The 21,329-nt window shown below is 37.5% G+C and overlaps 1 protein-coding gene and 1 long non-coding RNA gene across 4 annotated transcripts in view; both read right to left on the minus strand.

Annotated features, from left to right (window-relative positions):
• Positions 1–21,329, minus strand: part of STAG1 (STAG1 cohesin complex component) — a 418,952-nt gene that overhangs the window by 133,008 nt on the left and 264,615 nt on the right. The window lies entirely within an intron of this gene.
• Positions 10,164–17,222, minus strand: LOC148108405 (uncharacterized). The gene is made up of 2 exons (XR_015727879.1): positions 15,332–17,222; positions 10,164–15,101 (listed from the first exon to the last, which is right to left on the minus strand). It is a non-coding gene; the product is annotated as an uncharacterized LOC148108405 (long non-coding RNA).

Here is a 21,329-nt window from a genome sequence, read left to right on the forward strand (position 1 = left end):
ATTAAGGTGGCAAGTAAAACTCAAGGCATTAAAGTGCCATCACTGTACAGCACCTTCTACTTCTAGTATGTATATGCGGTAACATCGTCCCTTAATCAACAAAGTAGATTAAGCAATACTTGCAGAAATATCAATGATTGGTATCTCTACTGATAACTTTCAAAGACAGGTCACATTCTCAACTGCTTGCAATCCTGTTATGAGCAGTTGAAATTTTAATGTATCAAAAGTAAGCTGTGGCAGATCCAATACTAGTTTATTTAAGGCCTCATTAAAAAAAAATCAATAAGGTAACAGAAAATTAAAGAATTTTTGTTTCTATGAGGATAACAGGTTGAAAGCTTTGGCAAGACTCGATAACGGTGAATCTCTAAAACAAAACTACATTATTTTAGTGCTGAAGGCTGAGGTAAAACAATAAGAAATAATACGTGTTCTGTACTCAAGACTGCATGGCTGAGCCATGATGGACAGGATTTATATATCCACTTAAAGAACTGCATGAAACATACAAAATAATGGTTTTAAGATGTTGGCTATCAGGCACAGAAGGAAAGTAATCTTTGAGAGGTAATAAGGTAATCCGTAAGACAAATAAGGTTATACTTGGGGCGCCTAGGTGGCTCAGTCAGTGTCTGACCTCAGCTCAGGTCATGATCCCAGGGTTCTGGGACAGAGCCCTGGGTCGGCTCCCTGCTCAGCAGGAAGCCTGCTTTTCTCCCTCTCCACACCCCTCCAAACTTGTGGTCTCTTTCAAATAAATTAAATTAAATTAAATTAAATTAAATTAAATTAAATTAAATTAAAAAGGTAATTCTTAAGATTGCACCAGATTGGTGCCTGCCAAGTAGCAGGAGTGGCAGAGGAACCAAGGCAAAGCCTTGGTATATACCTTGAGGAGAAAGATCTGGGACTCCAGAGGACAAAGTGGCTAGATTTTTACAAGGCAAAGTAAAAAGAGGGGAGAGATGTACAGGGAGAGTAAGCTCTGAGGATCTGCACAAAGACCCTATCACCTCTTCAACTGAGTAGTACAGAGCATACACATGTGAACAAAACACCAAAGCCTGGGGAAAGAATGGAAAAGGAGACAGCACACACAGGGCTTAGGATATTTTGTGTTCCAAAGAGCCAGAGTAGAAAAACCCTGTAATTCATAGGGCATTGAGTCTAGTACAGAAAATGTTATTAACTTAGTATCAGGAGGAAATTAGTCTTAGATAAAATGTTCCTTGGGTCCACTTAACAAACCTTAAAAACAAGTCTTGAAAGGATCACACATAATTGTGTCTCAGAAAAAAGTGGATGAATATTTGTAAGAATATTAAAACAGCTGTTATAACAAGTATATACATTCAAGAGGCGAGAGGAGAGCATGGAAGAGATGAAAGAAACATTAAGAAAATGACACCAAAGGAATCATAACAAAAGGGGTTAAAATTAGCTGTAGGGACAAAACTCTTACATGCAACAATAGCAAAAGATAAATTAACTACAAAGCATATAAGAAAAGAATGACAACAGATTTCTTTCTAGTTGGAAACAAGGAAACCACAGTGAGTGAATCAATTCCTTTAAAAGTGCTAAAGAACCGAAAAATGTCAACCTTGAATTCCATACCAAGAGAAAACATCTTTAAGAAATGAAGGTGAGGAAATGGGAGAGTGAAGTGGTTGGGAAACGTTCTCCCCCAAAAAATGACTAAAAAGACAAAAACAATCATTTTAGTTTTCTGAAAATCAACCAAAAATAACTAAGAATTTATTCATAAAAAATTATTAACCTTTGTGTTAAAACAGTAGAAATCTATCACATTCTGGCATGGAAATATTTTTTTTTTTTTCAATAACTCAACTGGTTGGGGGAAAATCAAGTCCCATTAAATGTAAAATGATTAAAATCCCTTAAAGTATGTTTAGTAACTACAACAAAAGTAAGTTAGAAGTTAGCAACAGAAATTAGCGGAAACCTCCAAATACCTGAAAATTAAAAGACTTAATATTAATAACCCATGCATAATAAAGAAATAAGGAAACAATTTGTACGGAATAAGAATTAAAATACAGCACATCAACAGTCCTGGGATGTCGTGAAAACAGTGCTTTGTGGGAAATTCACAGCTTAAAATGCTAGATAAGGAAGAAGGATATAAGATCAGTAACCTGAGTTTCTATCTTAAGAAACTAGAAAGAGATGAAAAATTAAAACTATAGCTATCAGATGGAAGGAAATAATAAAGATTTAACAACAAAATAAATGAAATAAAAAGTATGTAAAGAATGTTAATGAAACCAAATATTCAATCTTTAAAAAAGAGCAATAAAACTGATAAACCTTTAGCTAGACTGACCAAGACAAGAAGGATGACACAAACTACAAACAAGAAATAAGCAGACATCACTACCAATCCTACAAAAATGAAGAGGATCGTGGGGTGCCTGGGTGGCTTAGTCAGTTAAATATCCGACTCGTGGTTTCAGCTCAGGTTATGATCTTGTGGTCCTGAGATCAAGCACCATGGTGGGCTCTGTGCTTGACGCAGAGTTGGCTTTAGATTCTCTCTCCCTCTACCCCTTCCCCTGCTTGTGTGTGCTCTTTCTCACTAAAATAAATAAAATAAGAATCTTAAAAAAAAAAAAAAAATGGTAAGGAAATACCATGAGCAATACTATGCCAGTAAGGCAGCAACATACATGAAATGAACATACGGTCTGAAAGACACAAATTACCACAATGAATCAACAAACAGAAAAACTGGGATAGGTTTATAACAAGATATTTAATCAGTAATTAAAAATTGTCACCCAAAAAAACCCCTAGGCTTAAAGGGCTTCACTAGTGAATCTTATCAAATTATAAAAAAGAAATAATACCAATCTTTCATAAACTTTTAGAAAATAGAGCAGAAGGGAACACTTCCCAGAGTATTTGATAAGGCCAGTAACTAGATTAATATCCCCCTTACAATTATAGACACAGAAATCCTTAACATAATATTAGCAAACTGAAACCAGCAGCACAAAAAAAAAAGGATTACGTATCATGATCATGTAGAATTTCTTCCAGAATGCAAAACTGGTCTAATATCTGAAGATCAATTAATAGAACAGAATAAAGGAAAAAATCTGTATTTTCATCTTAACTGAAACAAAAAAATGAAATCAATCATGACAGAAACAATAAACAAAATTAGGCTAGAGGGGAATTTCCTCCTCCTGCTAAAGGATATCAATATAAAACTTAAAAGCTAATGACATTGAAGACTGATTCTTTTCCCTACAGAATCAGAAAAAATGGAAAGCTGTCCTCTCGTACTACTTTTATTCAGTTTTTTACTGGAGATTCTATAGCCAGTGCAATAAGGTTAAAAAAAGAAAGAAAGTAAAGACATAGAAAAAGACTTTAGACTTAGAAAGTAAGAATAAAAACAGTCTTTATTCACATACAATCTGTATGTGCAAAATCTTAAATAACCTGTAAAAGACATAGAAAAACTCTTTAGACTTAGAAAGAATAGAAAGTCTTTATTCACATACAATCTGTATGTGCAAAATCTTAAATAACTTGTAAAAATAAACAAAATATCAAAAGGATACAAAAAATAAAAGTATCTTGTAATTCTGGAGAAATATAAAAACAGAACAGAACTGCATTTTTATATATTGATAAGGAAGAATTTAGAAGCAAAATTAAGAAAAAAAATTTCATTTACTATAGAACAAAAAATGAAAACACTTAGAAATAAATTTAACAAAAGTAGTGCAAGACTTATACCTGGAAAATCATAAAAAAAAAAAGCTAAGAGAAATTAAAGAATACCTAAACAAATGGAGATAACAATCTATATTCATAGGTTGGAAGATTCAATACTGTGAAGAACGCAATGCTCTCCAAATTGGTCTACGGAGCCATTATATTCTCCATCAGAATTCCAGCAAACTTTTATGTAAAAATTGACAAGGTGACCCAAAAATTTATACAGAAATGCAAAGAATCTATAATTGTCACAACAATTTTGAAAAAGAACAAAGTAGGAGTATTTAAGGCAACCTAATTTTAAAAGCATACTCTAAAAGACAAATACTGTGTGCTCTATTTATATGTGGAATCCAAAAACGCCAAACTCATAGAAATAGAGTAGAATGCTGGTTGCCAGAGGCTCGGGGGAGAAGGGGGGAGAGAAATGGGGAGATGTTAGTTAAAGAGTACAAACTTCCAGTTATAAGATGAATAAATTCTGGAGAGCTAATGTACAGTATTGTGACTACAGTTAGTAAAACTCTATTTATTACACACTTGGAAGTTGCTAAGAAAGTAAAACTTAAATGTAATCACCATGAATAAAGGTATTTATTTGAGATGACTGAGGTGTTAAGTAACCTTATACCGGTAATCACTTTACAATATATATGTGAATCAAAGCATCACACTGTACAACTTAAACTTACATATTCCACATTAATTATATCTCAAAGGCCCCCCAAAAAATTACTCTAAAGTTACTATGTTCAATATAGATGGTATGGGTGTAAGGGTAGACGATTAGAAATACCATAAATTATCTTTTCATTTGTGTTCATTTAAAGAAAAGCTCCAAGAAGGGGCACCTTGTTGCCTCAGTCAGTAGAGCATGGCACTCCTAATCTAGGGGTCGTGAGTTTGAGCCCTATGTTGGATGTACACATTACTTAAGGAAGGGGGCGGGTGCCTGGGTGGCTCAGTTAACTGTCCAGCTCTTGATCTCAGCTCAGGTCTTGATCTCAAGCTTGGGAGTTAAAGCCCCTTGTTGGGCTCCGCGCCGGGCCCAGAGCCTACTTTAAAAAAAACAAAAACAAAACAAAGAAACAAGAGATGTGAATGACATACTGGACCAGATCGACCTCATAGATATATACAGAACTCTAAACCCCAGAACAACAGAATACTCATTCTTCTCGAATGCACATGGAACTTTCTCCAGAATAGACCATATACTGGGTCACAAAACAGGTCTCAACCGACACCAAAAGACGGAGATTATTCCCTGCATATTCTCAGACCACAGTGCTTTGAAACTGGAACAGAATCACAAGGAAAAATTTGGAAGAAACTCAAACACCTGGAAACTAAGAACCATCCTGCTCAAGAGTGATTGGGTAAACCAGGAAATTAAAAATCAGTTTAAACAATTTATGGAAACCAAAGAGAATGAAAACACATCAGTCCGAAACTTATGGGACACTGCAGAGGCGGTCCTAAGGGGAAAATACATAGCCATCCAAGCCTCACTCAAAAAACAGAAAAATCTAAAATGCAGTTTTTATATTCTCACCTCAAGAAACTGGAGCTGGAACAGAAGAACAGGCCTAACCCACGCACAAGAAGGCAGTTGATAAAGATTAGAGCAGAGATCAATGAATTAGAAACCAGGAGCACAGTAGAGCAGATCAACAGAACCAGAATCTGGTTCTTTAAAAGAATAAATAAGATTAATAAGCCACTGGCCAGATTCATTCAAAAGAATAGAGAATGGAACCAGATTAATAAAATTATGAATGAAAGGGGAGAGATCACAACCAACACCAATGAAATAGGAAAGATCATTAGAAACTTTTATCAACAGCTTTATGCCAATAAATAAAACAACCTGGAAGAAATGGATGCCTTCTGGAAACCTATAAACTACCAAGACTGAAACAGGAAGAAACTGATTATTTAAACAGACCAATTAATTATGAAGAGATTGAAGCAGTGATCAAAAACCTCCCCAAAAACAAGAGTCCAGGGCCTGATGGATTCCCCGGGGAATTCTACCAAACATTCAAAGAAGAAATAATACCTATTATCCTGAAGCTGTTTCAAAAAACAGAAACAGAAGGAAAACTATCAAACTCATTCTATGAGGCCAGTATTACCTTGATCCCCAAACCAGGCAAAGACCCCATCAAAAACGAGAATTACAGACCGATATCCCTGGTGAATATGGACGCCAAAATTCTCAACAAGATCCTGGCTAATAGAATCCAACAGTATGTTAAAAGGATTATTCATCATGACCAAGTGGGATTCATCCCTGGGATGCAAGGGTGGTTCAACATTCGTAAATCAATCAGTGTGATAGATTATATCAACAAGAAAAGAGTCAAGAACCATATGATCCTCTCAACAGATGCAGAAAAAGCATTTGACAAAATACAGCATCCTTTCCTGATTAAAACCCTTCAGAGTGTAGGGATAGAGGGTACATTCCTCAATTTCATAAAAACCATCTATGAAAAACCTACAGCAAATATCATTCTCAATGGGGAAAAGCTGGAAGCCTTTCCCTTAAGATCAGGAACACGACAAGGATGCCCACTCTCGCCATTATTATTCAACATAGTACTAGAAATCCTTGCAACAGCAATCAGACAACAAAAAGGGATAAAAGGTATCCAAATCGGCAAAGAAGAAGTCAAACTGTTTCTCTTTGCAGATGACATGATACTCTATATGGAAAACCCAAAAGACTCCACCCCAAACTACTAGAAGTTATAGACCAATTCAGTAATGTGGCGGGATACAAAATCAATGCTCAGAAATCAGTTGCATTTCTATACACGAACAATGAGACTGAAGAAAGGGAAATTAGGGAATCCATTCCATTTACAGTAGCACCAAAAATCATACGTTATCTCGGAATTAACAGGAGACGTAGAGGATCTCTATTCTAGAAATTACAAATCACTCTTGAAAGACATTGAAGAAGACACAAAAAGATGGAAAAATATTCCATGCTCATGGATCGGAAGAATTAACATAGTTAAAATGTCTATGCTACCCAGAGCAATCTACCCTTTCAATGCCATCCCGATCAAAATACCAATGACATTTTTCAAAGAACCGGAACAAACAGCCCTTAAATTTGTGTGGAACCAGAAAAGGCCCCGAATCGCCGAGGAATTGCTGAAAAGGAAAAACAAAGCTGGGGGCATCACGTTGCCGCATTTCAAGCTACAATACAAAGCTGTGATCACAAAGACAGCATGGTACTGGCACCAAAACAGACACATAGACCAATGGAACAGAATAGAGAACCCAGAAATGGACCCTCAGCTCCTTGGGCAACTAATCTTTGACAAAGCAGGAAAAAACATCCAGTGGAAAAAAGACAGTCTCTTCAATAAATGGTGCTGGGAAAATTGGACAGCTACATGCAAAAGAATGAAACTTGACCACTCTCTCACACCATACACAAAGATAAACTCCAAATGGATGAAAGACCTCGATGTGAGACAGGAATCCATCAAAATCCTAGAGGAGAACATAGGCAGCAACCTCTACGACATCGGGTAAAGCAACTTTTCATGACACATCCCCAAAGGCAAGAGAAACAAAAGAAAAAATGAACTTGTGGGACTTCATCAAGATAAAAAGCTGCTGCACAGCCAACGAAATAGTCAAAAAAACTAAGAGGCAGCCCATGGAATGGGAAAACATATTTGCAAATGATACGACAGATAAAAGACTAGTATCCAAGATCTACAAAGAAACTCTCAAACTCAATACACGGGAAACAAATAATCAAAAAATTGGCAGAAGATAGGAACAGACACTTTTCCAATGAAGACATACAAATGGCTAACAGACACATGAAAAAATGTTCAAAATCATTAGCCATCAGGGAAATTCAAATCAAAACCATATTGAATACCACCTTACGTCAGTTAGAATGGCAAAAATTGACAAGGCAAGAAACAAATGTTGGAGAGGATGTGGCGAAAGGGGATCCCTCTTACACTGCTGGTGGGAATGCAAGTTGGTACAGACACTTTGGAAAACAGTGTGGAGGTCCCTTAAAAAGTTAAAAATTGAGCTACCCTATGACACAGACATTGCACTACTGGGTATTTACCCCAACGATACAGACGTAGTGAAGAGAAGGGCCATATGCACCCCAATGTTCATAGCAGCATTGTCCACAATAGCTAAATCGTGGAAGGAGTCGAGATGCCCTTCAACAGATGACTGGATTAGGATGATGTGGTCCATATATACAATGGAATATTACTCAGCCATCAGAAAGAACGATTACGCAACATTTGCAGCAACATGGACGGGGCTGGAGGAGATAATGCTAAGTGAAATAAGTCAAGCAGAGAAAGACAATTATCATATGATTTCACTCATTTATGGAACATAAGAAGTAGGAAGATCGGTAGGAGAAGGAAGGGAAGAATGAAAGGGGGGGTAAACAGAAGGGGGAATGAACCATGAGATACTATGGACTCTGGGAAACAAACTGAGGGCTTCAGAGGGGAGGGGGGTGAGGGGATTGGGATAGGCCGGTGATGGGTATTAAGGAGGGCACATATTGCAGGGTGCACTGGGTGTTATACGCATATAACGAATCATGGAACATTACATCAAAAACTAAGGATATACTGTATGGAGACTAACATAACATAATAAAAAAATTATTATAAAAAGAAAAAAATCCAAAAACTACAAGGAAATTCAACCGGAGGAAGGGAGCATTTCACCAAATGGTGCTTGGACAAATTAATACCTATATGTAAAAAGTAGATGTACACCCTTATATCACAACATACACAAAAATTAACTTAAACGATGGTCCATATACTATTACTTACAATATTAAACTATTAAACTTCTAGAATTAAACACAGAAGAAAATCTGGGGTTAGGCAAAATGTTCACAGATATAACATCAAAAGCCCATACATAGAAGAAAAATAGATAAATGACTTCATTCAAATTGAAAAGTTTTGCTTTCCAAAAGGTACCATTAAGAAAATGAAAACAAAGCCAATTGCAAATCATTTATGTAATAATGGACTTGTATCAAGCATACAAAAGTACTCCTACAAAATCCCTAACAATAATGGTAAGAATAGACAAAATCAGTAAAGGACAGAAAAGACTTGAACACTACCAAATGATTTTGACCTGAAATCAAAAGCACAGTATGTACTTTTTTCCTGAGTAAACAGAACTTTTATCAAGATAGACCACCATGTGGGTTCTAAAACAAATCTTAACAAATTTAAAAGCATTCAAATTATAAAAAGGATGTTCTCTGACTACAATGGATTTAAATTAAAAATCAGTTAACAGAAAGATCTCAGATATTTGTAAACTAAATACTACACTTCTAAATAAACTATAGGTCAAAGAAACAAATCAAAAAGAAAATTCGAAAGCATTCTGAGATGAATGAAAATGGAAACACGATATACCGAAATTTAGGGAATACAGCTAACACAGTACTAACAGAGATTTATGGGACTAAATTCTAATATTAGAAAACAGCCCTTAAATCAATTGCCTCACTTTTCCTGTTGAGAAAAAGCAGACAAATGAAACTCAAATTAAGCAGAAAAAAGGAAATAATAAATAGAAGATCAGAAATCAATGTAACAGAAAACAGAAATGTTCATTTTAAGCAAAATCTCATTTTTTCTTTCTTTTCAAATTTTTATGTAAATTTTAATTACCATACAATACTGATTTCAGGAGAATTCAGTGATGCATCAAGTAACATATAACAAACAGTGCTCATCATAAGTATCTGCCTAATACCCATCACTAATCTAGCCCATCCTCCACCCACCTCCATCCATCAACCCTCAGTTTGTTCTCTTAAGAGTCTCTTATGGTTTGTTTCCAACTCTCTTTTTCTATTTTTCCCCTGCCCATATGTTCATCTGTTCTATTTCTTAAATTCCACATATGAGTGAGATCATATGGCACTTGGCTTCCTCAGACTTATTTCACTTAGTATGATACACTCTAGCTCCATCCATATCCTTGCAAATGACAAGATTTTATTCTTTTTATGGCTGAGTAATATTCCATTATATATATATATATATACACACACACACACACACACACACACACACACACACACACACACACACACATATCCATACCACATTTTCTTTATTCCTTCATCAGTCAATAGACATTTGGGCTCTTTCCATAGTTTGGCTACTGCTGATAATGCTGCTATAAACATCAGGGTGCATGTACCCCTTTGAATCTATATTTTTTTATCCTTTGGTTAAATACCTAGTAGTGGAATTGCTGGACTGTAGGGAGTTCTACTGTTAAGTTTTTCAGGAACCTCCATACCGTTCTCTAGAGTGGCTGCACCAGTTTGCATTCCCATCAACAGTTCAAGAGGGTTCCCCTTTCTCTGCATCCTAATCAACACCTCTTGTTTCTTGTGTTGTTAATTTTAGCCATTCTGACAAGGTGTAAGGTTGTATGTCATCATGGTTTTCATTTGTATTTCCCTGATGATAAGTGATGTTGAGCATCTTTTCATATGTCTGTTAGACATCTGGATGTATTTTGAAAAGTATCTATTCATGTCTTCTGCTCATTTCTTAACTCGGTTATCTGGTTTTTGGGTGTTGAGCTTGGTAAGTTCTTTGTAGATTCTGGATATGAACCCTTTATCAGATATGTAATTTGCAAATATCTTCTCCCATTTCATAGGCTGCCTTTCAGTTTTGTTGATTGTTTCTGCCGCTCTGCAGAAATTTTTATTTTGAAGTTCCAACAGTTCATTTATGCTTTTGTTTCTCTTGCCTCCTGAAATGTGTCTAGTAAAAAGCTGCTACAGCCGAGACCAAAGAGGTTGCTGCCCTCTAGGATTTTGATGGTATCCTGTCTCACGTTTAGGGCTTCCATCCATTTTGAGTTTATATTTGAGTATGGTATAAGAAAATGGTCCAGTTTCATTTTTTTGCATGTTGCTTTCCAGTTTTCTCAACAAAATTTGTTGAAGAGACCTTTTATCCACTGGAAATATTCTTTCCTGTTTTGTCGAAAATTAATTGACCATATAGTTGTGGGTGCATTTCTGGGTTTTCTATTCTGTTCCATTTATCTATATGTCTATCTTTGTGCCAGTACCATACTATCTTGATGACTACAACTTTGTAACATAGCTTGAAGTCTGGAATCATGATGCCTCTGGCTTTGCTTTTCTTTTTCAAGAGTGCTTTGGCTATTCAGGGTCTTTTGCGGTTCCATACACATTTTAGGGTAGTTTTAGCACCAGGAAAAATGCTATTGGTATATTGACAGGAATTGCATTAAATGTATAGATTGCTTTGGGTACTACAGACATTTTAACAATGTTTGTTCTTCCAATCAATGAGTACAGAATATTTTTCCATTTCTTTGTGTCCTCTTCAATCTCTTTCATAAGTGTTCTATAGTTTTCAGAGTGCACATCTTTTACCACTTTGATTAGGTTTATTCCTAGGTACCTTATTGTTTTTGGTGCAACTGCAAATGGGAGTGACTCCTTGATTTCCTTTATTGTGTCTTCATTATTGGTGTATAGAAATGCAACAGATTTCTGTATGTTGATTTTATACCCTTCAACTTTGCTGAATTTGTGTATCAGTTCTAGCAATTTTTTGGTGGAGTCCTTCAGGCTTTCTGTATAGAGTATCACGTCGTCTGCAAACACAGTTTGACTTCTGCCTTGCCATTTATATGCCTCTTATTTCTTTTTGTTGTCTGTCTGCTGAGGCTAAGACTTCCAGTACTATGTTCAATAGTAATGGTGGGAGTGGACATCCCTGTCTTATTCCTAACTGTAGGAGAAAAGCTTTCAATTTTTCCCCACTGAGGATTATATTAGCCGTAGGTCTTTTGTATATGGCCTTTGTAACGTTGAGGTATGTTCCATTTATCCCCACTTTGTTGAGTTTTTTTTTTTTTTTTTAAGATTTTATTTATTTGAGATAGAGAGAGAGCATGAGCAGGGGAGAGGGGGAGAGGGAGAGGGAAAAGCAGATGCCCACTGAGGAGGGCGATGAGGGGCTTGATCCCAGGACTCTGGGATTATGACCTGAACTGAAGGCAGACACTTAACCCACTGAGCCACCCAGGTGCCCCTTGCTGAGAGGTTTTATCAAGAATGGATGCTGCTGGGGTGCCTGGGTGGCTTAGTCAGTTAAGTGACTGCCTTAGGCTCAGGTCATGATCTCAGGGTCCTGGGATAAAGCCCCACATCAGGCTCCTTGCTCAGTGGGAGTCTGCTTCTCCCTCTCTCTCTGCCCCTCCCCTTTTTGTTCTCACGTGCTCTCTCAAATAAATAAATAAATAAATAAATAAATAAATAAATAAATACTTTTTAAAAAGAAAAAGAAGAATGGATGCTGTATTTTGTCAAATACTTTTTCTGCATCTATTGAAAGGATCATATGGTTCTTATGCTTTCTTTTATTAATGTGATATATCATTCATTAATTGTGATTGATTTATGAATACTGACTCACTCCTGCAGCCCAAGAGTAAGTCCCACTCGAACATGTTGAATAATTCTTTTGATGTAGTTGGATGTGATTTGCTAGTATCTTGCTGAAAATTTCTGCATCCATGTTAATCAGGTATACTGGCCTGTAATTCTCCTTTTTAATGGGGTCTTTGCCTGGTTTTGATTCAAGGTAATGCTGGCCTAGTAGAAGGAGTCTGGAAGTTTTCCTCCCATTTCCATTTTTTTAAAAAGATTTATTTATTTTTTGAGAGTGAGCATATGAGTGGGGGGAAGGAGAGAGAAAGGGAGAGAGAAGCAGATTCCCCGCTGAGAGTGGAGCCTGATGCCAGGCTCAATCCCATGAACCTGAGACCATGACCTGAACCAAAACTAAATCAGATGTTTAACCAACCGAGCCACCCAGGCGCCCCTTCCATTTCTATTTTTTGGAATAATTTGAGAATAGCTATTAAACTCTTCTTTAAATGTCTGGTAGAATTCCCCTGTGAAGCTATCTGGTGCCAGACTTTTGTTTGTTGGGAGATTTTTCATTACTGATTCAAACTCTTTGCTGGCTATGTTCGATTTTCTATTTCTTCCTTTTTCAGTTTTGGTTAATTTGTATATTTCTAGGAATTTGTCCATTTCTTCAAGATTGCCCAGTTTGTTAGCATGTAATTTTTCATAATATTATCTTATGATTATTTGTATTTCTGTGGTGTTGGTTGTGATCTTTCCCCCTTCATTTGTGATATTTTTAAAGACTTTATTTATTTATGTGACAGAGAGACAGCCAGCGAGAGAGGGAACACAGCAGGGGAGTGGGAGAGGAAGAAGCAGACTCCCAGTGGAGGAGCCCGATGTGGGACTCGATCCCAGAACGCCGGGATCACGCCCTGAGCCGAAGGCAGACGCTTAACGACTGCGCTACCCTGGTGCCCCTCATTTGTGATTTTATTGGGTCTGCTGTCTTTTCTGTTTTGTAAATCTGGCTAGGGGTTTATCAATTTTATTAATTCTTTGAAAAAATGAGCTCTTAGTTTTGTTGATCTGTTCTTCTGTATTTTTTGTTTCTATATCATTTATTTCTGCTCTAATCTTTACTATTTCCCTACTTCTGCTGGCTTTAGGCTTTATTTGCTGTTCCTCTTCTAGCACCTTTAGGTGTAAGATTAGGTTGTATATTTGAGACTTTTATTGCTATTTGATGTAGGCCTTATTGCAATATGCTTCCCTCTTAGGACTGCCTTTGCTGCATCCCAAGGATTTTGGACTGTTGTGTTTTCATTTTCATTTATTTCCACGTACTTTTTAAAATTTCTTCTTTAATTTCCTGGTTAACCCATTCATTCTTTAGTAGGATGTTCTTTAACCTCCGTGTATTTTTCTTTCCAAATTTTTTCTTGTGGTTGACTTCAAGTTTCTTAGCATTTTGGTCTGAAAATACGCGTAGAATGATCGTGATCCTTTTGTACTTGTTGAGGGCTGATTTATGAGCCAGTATGTGATCTATGCTAGAGAACATTCTATGCGCATTAGAAAACAATGTGTTCTGCTGCTCAAGGATTAAATGTTCTGAATATATCTGTTAAGTCCATGTGGTCCAGTGTGTCTTTCAAAGCCCTTGTTTCCTTGTTGATTTTCTGCTTAGTTGATCAGTCCATTACTGTAAGTGCAGTGTTGAAGTCCCCTACCATTAGTGTATTATTATTAATGATTATCTTTATCTTTGTTAATAACTGATTTATATATTTGGGTGCTCCCAAGTTGGGGGCATAAATACGAACAATTTTTAGATCTTCTTGATGGATACACCCCTTAATTATGATATAATGCCCTTCTTCATCTCTTCTTACAGTCTTTGTTTTAAAATCTAGTTTGTCTGATATAAGTATGGCTACTCAGGCTTTCTTTTGATGTCCATTAGGATGATAAATGGTTCTCCCTCCCCTCGCTTTCAATCTGCAGGTGTCTTTAGGCATAAAATGAGTCTCTCTGTTTTTCTCAAGTAGGGTCCACACCCAGTGTGGAGCTCAACGTACGATTTGAACTCACAATCCTGAGATCAAGAGTCAGATGCTCAACTGACTGAGCCACCCAGGCATCCTCTAAAATGAATTTCTTGTAGGCGGCATATAGATGGGTCTTGTTTTTTATTTTATTTATTCTGATGTCCTATGTGTTTTAATTGGAGAATTCAGTCTATTTACATTCAGAGTGATCACTGAAAGATAGGAATTTAGTGCCACTGCATTATCTGTAAAGATGGTGTTTCTGCTGATGTTCTCTGTTCCTTTCTAGTCTTTCTTGCTTTGGTCTTTTTTTTTTTCCTCCCCCACTCAGAGAGTCCCTGTTAATATTTCTTGCAGGGCTAGTTTAGTGGCCATGAACTCCTTTAGTTTTTGTTTGTCTGGGAAACTCTTTATCTTTCCTTCTATTCTGAATGATAGCCTTGCTGAATAAAGTTTTCTTGGCTGCATATTTTTCCCATTCAGTACACTGAATATATCCTGCCATTCTCCTCTGGCCTGCCACGTTCCTGTGGACAGATGTGCTTCAAACCTGATGTCTTCCCTTGTAAGTTAAGGACTTTTTTCCCTTGCTGCTGTCAGGACTCTGTCTTTGTATGGGTATTTTGTGAATTTGGCTATGATACGTCTAGGTGATGGCCAGCTTTGGTTGAATTTAATAGGGGTTCTCTATGCTTCTTGGATTTCAGTGTCTGTGTCATTTCTCAGATTAGGGGAGTTTTCAGCTATAATTTGCTCAAGTAAACCTTCTGCCCCTTTTTCTCTTTCTTCACCTTCTAGTACTCCTATGATATGAATGCTAAGTCTACCTTTGTTTTTTTTTTTTTTTTTTTTTTTTTTTAAAGATTTTATTTATTTATTTGACAGAGATAGAGACAGCCAGCGAGAGAGGGAACACAAGCAGGGGGAGTGGGAGAGGAAGAAGCAGGCTCATAGCAGAGGAGCCTGATGTGGAGCTCGATCCCAGAACGCCGGGATCACGCCCTGAGCCGAAGGCAGACGCTTAACCGCTGTGCCACCCAGGCGCCCCTAAGTCTACCTTTGTGATCCAATACTTTTCCTTCCCTCTTCATTTCAGCTTCATTATTTTCCATAATTTTATCTTCTGTAACAATGACTTGTTCCTCTACTTCATCCATTCTCATTGTTATGACATCCATTTGGGTTTGCATCTCAGTTACAGCATTTTTAATTTTGGCCTGACTAGATTTTTATTCATTTACCTCTGCAGTAAGTGATTCTTTAGTGTCTTCCATACTTTTTTTCAAGCCCAGCTACTATCCTTATAATTGTTGTTTTAAATTCTAGTGCAGATATATTACTTGTATCTGTACTGATTAAATCCCTGGCCATTACTTCTACTTCTTGTTCCTTTTTTGGGGGGTAAATTCCTCTATTGTTCAGAAAAACAAAAAGAAAAACAAATTTAGATAGTAGGTATGTTTTGGTCCACTTGTTAAAGGAAGCTAGATCCGAAAAGATAAAAGTAATAGATACACACATATGCATGTATATATATACATATATTAAAAATTTAAAAAATATGGGTGCCTGGGTGTCTCAGTCAGTTAAACGTCTGCCTTTGGCTCAGGTCATGATCTCAGGGTCCTGGAATCGAGCCTCACATCAGGCTCCCCACTCAGTGGGGGAGTCTACTTCTCCCTCTCCCTCTGCCCCTCACCCCCCTACTTGTGCTCTAGCTCTCAAATAAATAAAATCTTAAAAAAAAAAAATCTTATCACAAGAAAAAACATTTTAAAAAATAAAAATAAAATAAAATAAATTAAGAACATTTAAAAATAGGTCTTTCATTCATTTTGAGTCTATTTTTGGGTATGGAGTAAGAGTGTGGTCCAGTTTCATTCTTCTGCATGTGGCTGTCCAGTTTTCCCAACACCATTTGTTGAAGAGACTGTCCTTTTTCCATTGGACATTCTTTCCTGCTTTGTTGAAGGTTAGTTGACCACAGAGTTCAGGGTTCTCCCATTTCTGGGTTCTCTATTCTGTTCCATTGATCTATGTGTCTGTTTTTGTGCCAGTACCATACTATCTCATTGATTACTGCTTTGTAATATAGCTTGAAGTCTGGAATTGTGATACCACCAGCTTTGGTTTTCTTTTTCAACATTCCTTCGGCTATTCAGGGTTTTTTATGGTTCCATACAAATTTTAGGATTATTTGTTCCAGCTCTGTGAAAAAACTTGATGCTATTTTGATAGGGATTGCATTGAATGTATACATTCGTCTAGGTAGCAAAAACATTTTAACAATATTTGTTCTTCCAATCCATGAGCATGGAATGTTTTTCCATTTCTTTGTGTCTTCTTCAATTTCTTTCATGAGTGTTCTAACCGAAAGAAAACCAACAGAATGGAAGAAGATATTTGCAAATGTCATAGCAGATAAAGGGCTAGTATCCAAAATCTATGAAGAACTTACCAAAGTCAACACCCAAGGAAACAATAATCTAATCAAGAATGGGAAAACCATGTAGAGACATTTCTCCAAAGAAGACATACAAATGGCCAACAGACACATGAAAAGATGCTCAACATCACTCAACATCAGAAAAATACAAATCAAAATCAATGAGATACTACCTCATACTAGTAAGAATGGCTAAAATTAACAAGTCAGGAAAGGACAGATGTTGGTGAGGATGCAGAGAAAAGAGAAATCTCTTACACTGTTGGTAGGAATGCAAGCTGGCAGTAGAAAACACTATGGAGGTTCTTCAAAAAGCTGAAAATAGAGGTAACCTACCCTAGCAGAGCAATTGCATTACTAGGTATTTACCCCTAAGACACAAATGTAGTGATATGAAGGGGCACCTTGCACCCCAATGTTGATAGCACCAACATCCACAGTAGCCAAATTATGGAAACAGCCCAAGTGGCTACTGAATGGTGAATGAATAAAGAAGATGTGGTGTGTATGTGTGTGTGTGTGTGTGTATCCATATCCATATATATATATATATATATATATATTATATACACACACACACAACCAAGCATGCGTGTGTGCACACACACTCGCGCGCACACACACACACACACACACACACACACACAAATGGAATACTACTCAGCCATCAAAAAATGAAATCTTGCCATTTGCAACGACATAGATGGAACCAGAGAGTATTATGCTATGTGAAATAAGTCAATCAGAGAAAGGTAATCATATGATCTCACTCATATATGGAATTTAAGAAACAAAACAGGGGATCATAAGAAAAGAGAGGAAAAAATAAAACGAGATGAAATCAGAGAGGGGGACAAACCATAAGACACTCTTTATCATAGGAAACAAACTGAGGGTTGCTCGGGGGGTGGGGCGATGGGGTAATGGGTGATGGACATTAAGGAGGGGATGTGATATAATGAGCACTGGGTGTTATATAAGACTGATGAATCACTTAACTCTACCTCTGAAACTAATATACTATATGTTTATTAATTGAATTTAAACAAAAAAGTTTTAGAAAAGGGAAAATCAAAAAACAAAACAATTAAAAAAAAGAAAAAGAAAAGAATGCTAGATCCTATTTCTCCCAGAGCGGAAGCTTTCCAGCACTCTATGATCAGTAGACTTGGTGAGGGCAGGGGTTTGTGCTGGTCTTCTGGGGGAGGGGCCCAATATTCTCATTCTCAGGGGGGACCTGACCTAGTGGAGATGCACTTGTAGAATGCAGGGGGCGGGGCTTGGCTTACAAGACTCAGGCCTCCCCTTGGTGGCCCTGTTTTTCTCACTGAGGTTGGTCAGTGCTTGTGGGTGTGGGGTGGAAATGGCTTTACCCTGCTCTCTCGTTTCAGGAGAGGGGCACTCATGCCAGCGACTCCTTAGGAAGCCCTTATACACGAGCAAACAATAACCCCTCCTGTGTCCCCAGCTTCGATCAGATCCCGTCAGCCTGTCTGTGCCTCAGCTCTCCACATGCCAGGTGGCACTCCTACCTCAGGCAAGATTGTGTTTTAAAACTCCAAACTTCAGAGACCACCCTTCACCCCCCAGGTAAGGACCTGTGCTGATTCTCTGCAGGAGGGTCTTGTTGTGCTGTGGCCAGTGCTGGCTTATGCCAGAAAATAGTCAGTTGACCATGAAGCAGTTAGGAGTTTATGGTAAATTGGAACACAAAGCCGAAGCCAAGGTTTGCTGCTCTCACCTGGTGTCTTTGTTCCTATGCTGGGGAAGAGGGCAGCTCAAAGGCATCTGCCAGGTCCTTTGCCCCCGGAGAGGCTGATCACTTCTACCAAAAAGCACTCCAAGCAAGGAAACTTTCTCCCTGTGTGACCCAGGGTATCCTCAGATCACATTACCTGCTCATGGGTCTCTACCCTCCTTCCCCACAGGAGCACCACTAAGGCAGGCATGATTCCTGTAGTGACAGGCATCTAAAATTTCAGATTTTATGCTCTGCTGCTTATAATACTTTGCAATAGTCTCCACAAGCAAGGCTCCCTCCCCTCTGCAGTACCCATAGTTCTTATCTCCCCCAAATCAACTCTTCATAGCTCCTACCTTCCATGATTCTACTTGTAAGACTTGCAGTTCTGTTCTCTCAATCCTCAGATTAATTCCCTGGGTGTTCATAATGATTTGATATTTATCTAGCTGTGTTCAAGGAAGGAGGCAAAATTAAGGTCCCCCAACTCCTCTGCCATCTTAACACTTCCTCCCCAAATCTCAGTTTTTTAGAAAAATAAATACAATTGATACAAGAGATGTGAAACCACCAATATTATGAACAACTTTATGCTGATAGTTTTGGAATATAATTTAATAACTTAAATCAATGTATCATTTTCTTGTACACTATAAAATGAATAGCCTTGTATTTATTAAAGAAATTTAATTTGCACTTAAAAACATCCCTACAATTCTAGGCCTCAATGGTATAACACCTATCTGAAGAAAAATAGTAACAATACTATTAAAGTCTTCCAGAGAATTAAAAAGGAGAGAATACACTGCAATTCATTCCACAAAGCCAGCATTACCATGGCTCAAAAGCAGTCAGAGACATTCGATAAAACAAAAAGTTAAGAGATCTACCTCTCTTGAACAGAGAAGCAAAATTCTTAGGAAAATTCAGGAAATTATATGCAACAATGTATAGAAAGAATAATATAGCAGGACTATGAGGGTTTTATCTCAAGAATTTAAGGCTAACATTTGAAATTCAAACAATTTAATTCATATTAACAGTCTTAAAGAAGAAAAACCACATATACTGATCTCAACAGATGTAGAAAAGCATTTGACAAAAGCCAAGATCCATTTCTAATAAAAAGTCTCAGAAAACTAAGAATAGAAGGGAAAAATCAGGTTTATCAACCTGATAAAGGGCATCTATGAAAAACTTACATTTAACAGTCTTAATGATAAAAGACTAATTCTGCTTAGTGAAAAAAGTCAGATAAAGACAAGAGTAACAAAAATCAGAAGCACGTACTGTACAATTTCATTTCTATGAAATCCTTAAAAATGTAAACAAATCAGTTAGCAAATTAATAACTGCTTGAGAATGAAGGTGGGGGAGACTGGCAGAAAGCATAGGGAGAAATTACAAAGTGGCAAGAGAAAACCTCTGAAGATGATGGATATATTCATTATCTTGCCTGTCATAGTTCTACAGCTCTATATATGGCAAAACTCATCAACTTATGCACTTAACTGTGTCTAATACCAACTCTTTTTGCATTCCTGGACCCAATTTGAATGTGGGGCAAAGGTTTTCCCTGCACACACACACACCAACAATACCTGCTGGTTTCTGACAGCTCAATTCTGACACTATCCTACCTGGAGACTGCATCAGATTCCACAGGTTAAGGGTTCAATCCTACAAGACTGTCCTCTACCCCCACTTTAGATGGCAGTCTCAAGTTCCAGGCTTTTTGTTACCTGTGCTTCTGACCCGCAGGCTAAAGATTGGAGATTCCAACCACCTGCTCCTTAGTTTCTTTTTTTTGTTTTTGTTTTTTAAGATTTATTTATGTGAGAGGAAGAGACAGAGAGAGAGCACGAGAGCAAGCAGAAGGGAAAGAGAATCACCAGTGGACTCTGTACTGACCATGGAGCCCAGTGCAGGGCTCAATCTTACCACCCTGAGATCACCCTGAGCCGAAACCAAGAGTCACATGCTTAACTATGCTACCCAGGCACCCCCTCCTTAGGTTCTTTTAATATGCTAGAGTTGCTCACAGAACTCAGGGAAACAATTACTCACATTTACCAGTTCATTAAAGGATATGATAAAGGATTTGACTCAACAGCCAGATGAAGAGATACATAAGGCAATGCATGGGAAAGGGGAGCAGAGCTTTCAAGCCCTCTTCAGATGTCCTACTCCTCTTGTCTCTCTATGTGTTCAACAACCTAGAAGCTCTCTGAACCCAATCCTTTGGGTTTTAATGGAGACTTCACTGCATATTCATGATTAACTAAGTCACTGCCATCAGTTGATTCAACCTCCAGTCCCCCTCCACTCCCCAGAGGCTGGGGGGTAGGACTGAAAGTTCCAAATGACCAAATACATATTTCTTATAAATCACTGTATCACACTGTGTAATTTGTTTTATGTAAATTATACCTCTATAAAGTCGTAATTTAAAAAAAAAAAAGACTGCATGACAGTTATGTGGAAGTTCTTGCTTTTTTCAAAATTAATTTTTCAGGGGGGCATCTGGGCGGCTCACTGGTTAAGCATCTGCCTTTGGTTCAGGTCATGATCTCAGGGTCCTGGGATTGAGCCCCGCCATCGGGTTCCCTCCTCAGTGAGCAGTCTGCTTCTGCTTCTCCCTCCCCCCTCTGCTTGTGTGCACTCACTCTCTCTCAAATAACTAATTAAAATCTTTAAAAATTTTTTTTAAATTAATTTTTCAGTAAGTCACTGAATGTGTAGTTTATGCAAAAAAGAGGATATGAAACTCCAAACAATCCACACTCGAAGTAAAGGCCTTGGCCCTATTTTCTTGTTTTTCAGATAAACAAAAAATAAAACAGGCTGAAGTAAAATGGTAACAGATAG

The sequence above is a fragment of the Ursus americanus genome, chromosome 20 (genome assembly GCF_024610735.1).
Source record: "Ursus americanus isolate L20-20 chromosome 20, mUrsAme1.1.p, whole genome shotgun sequence".
NCBI lineage: Eukaryota > Metazoa > Chordata > Mammalia > Carnivora > Ursidae > Ursus > Ursus americanus.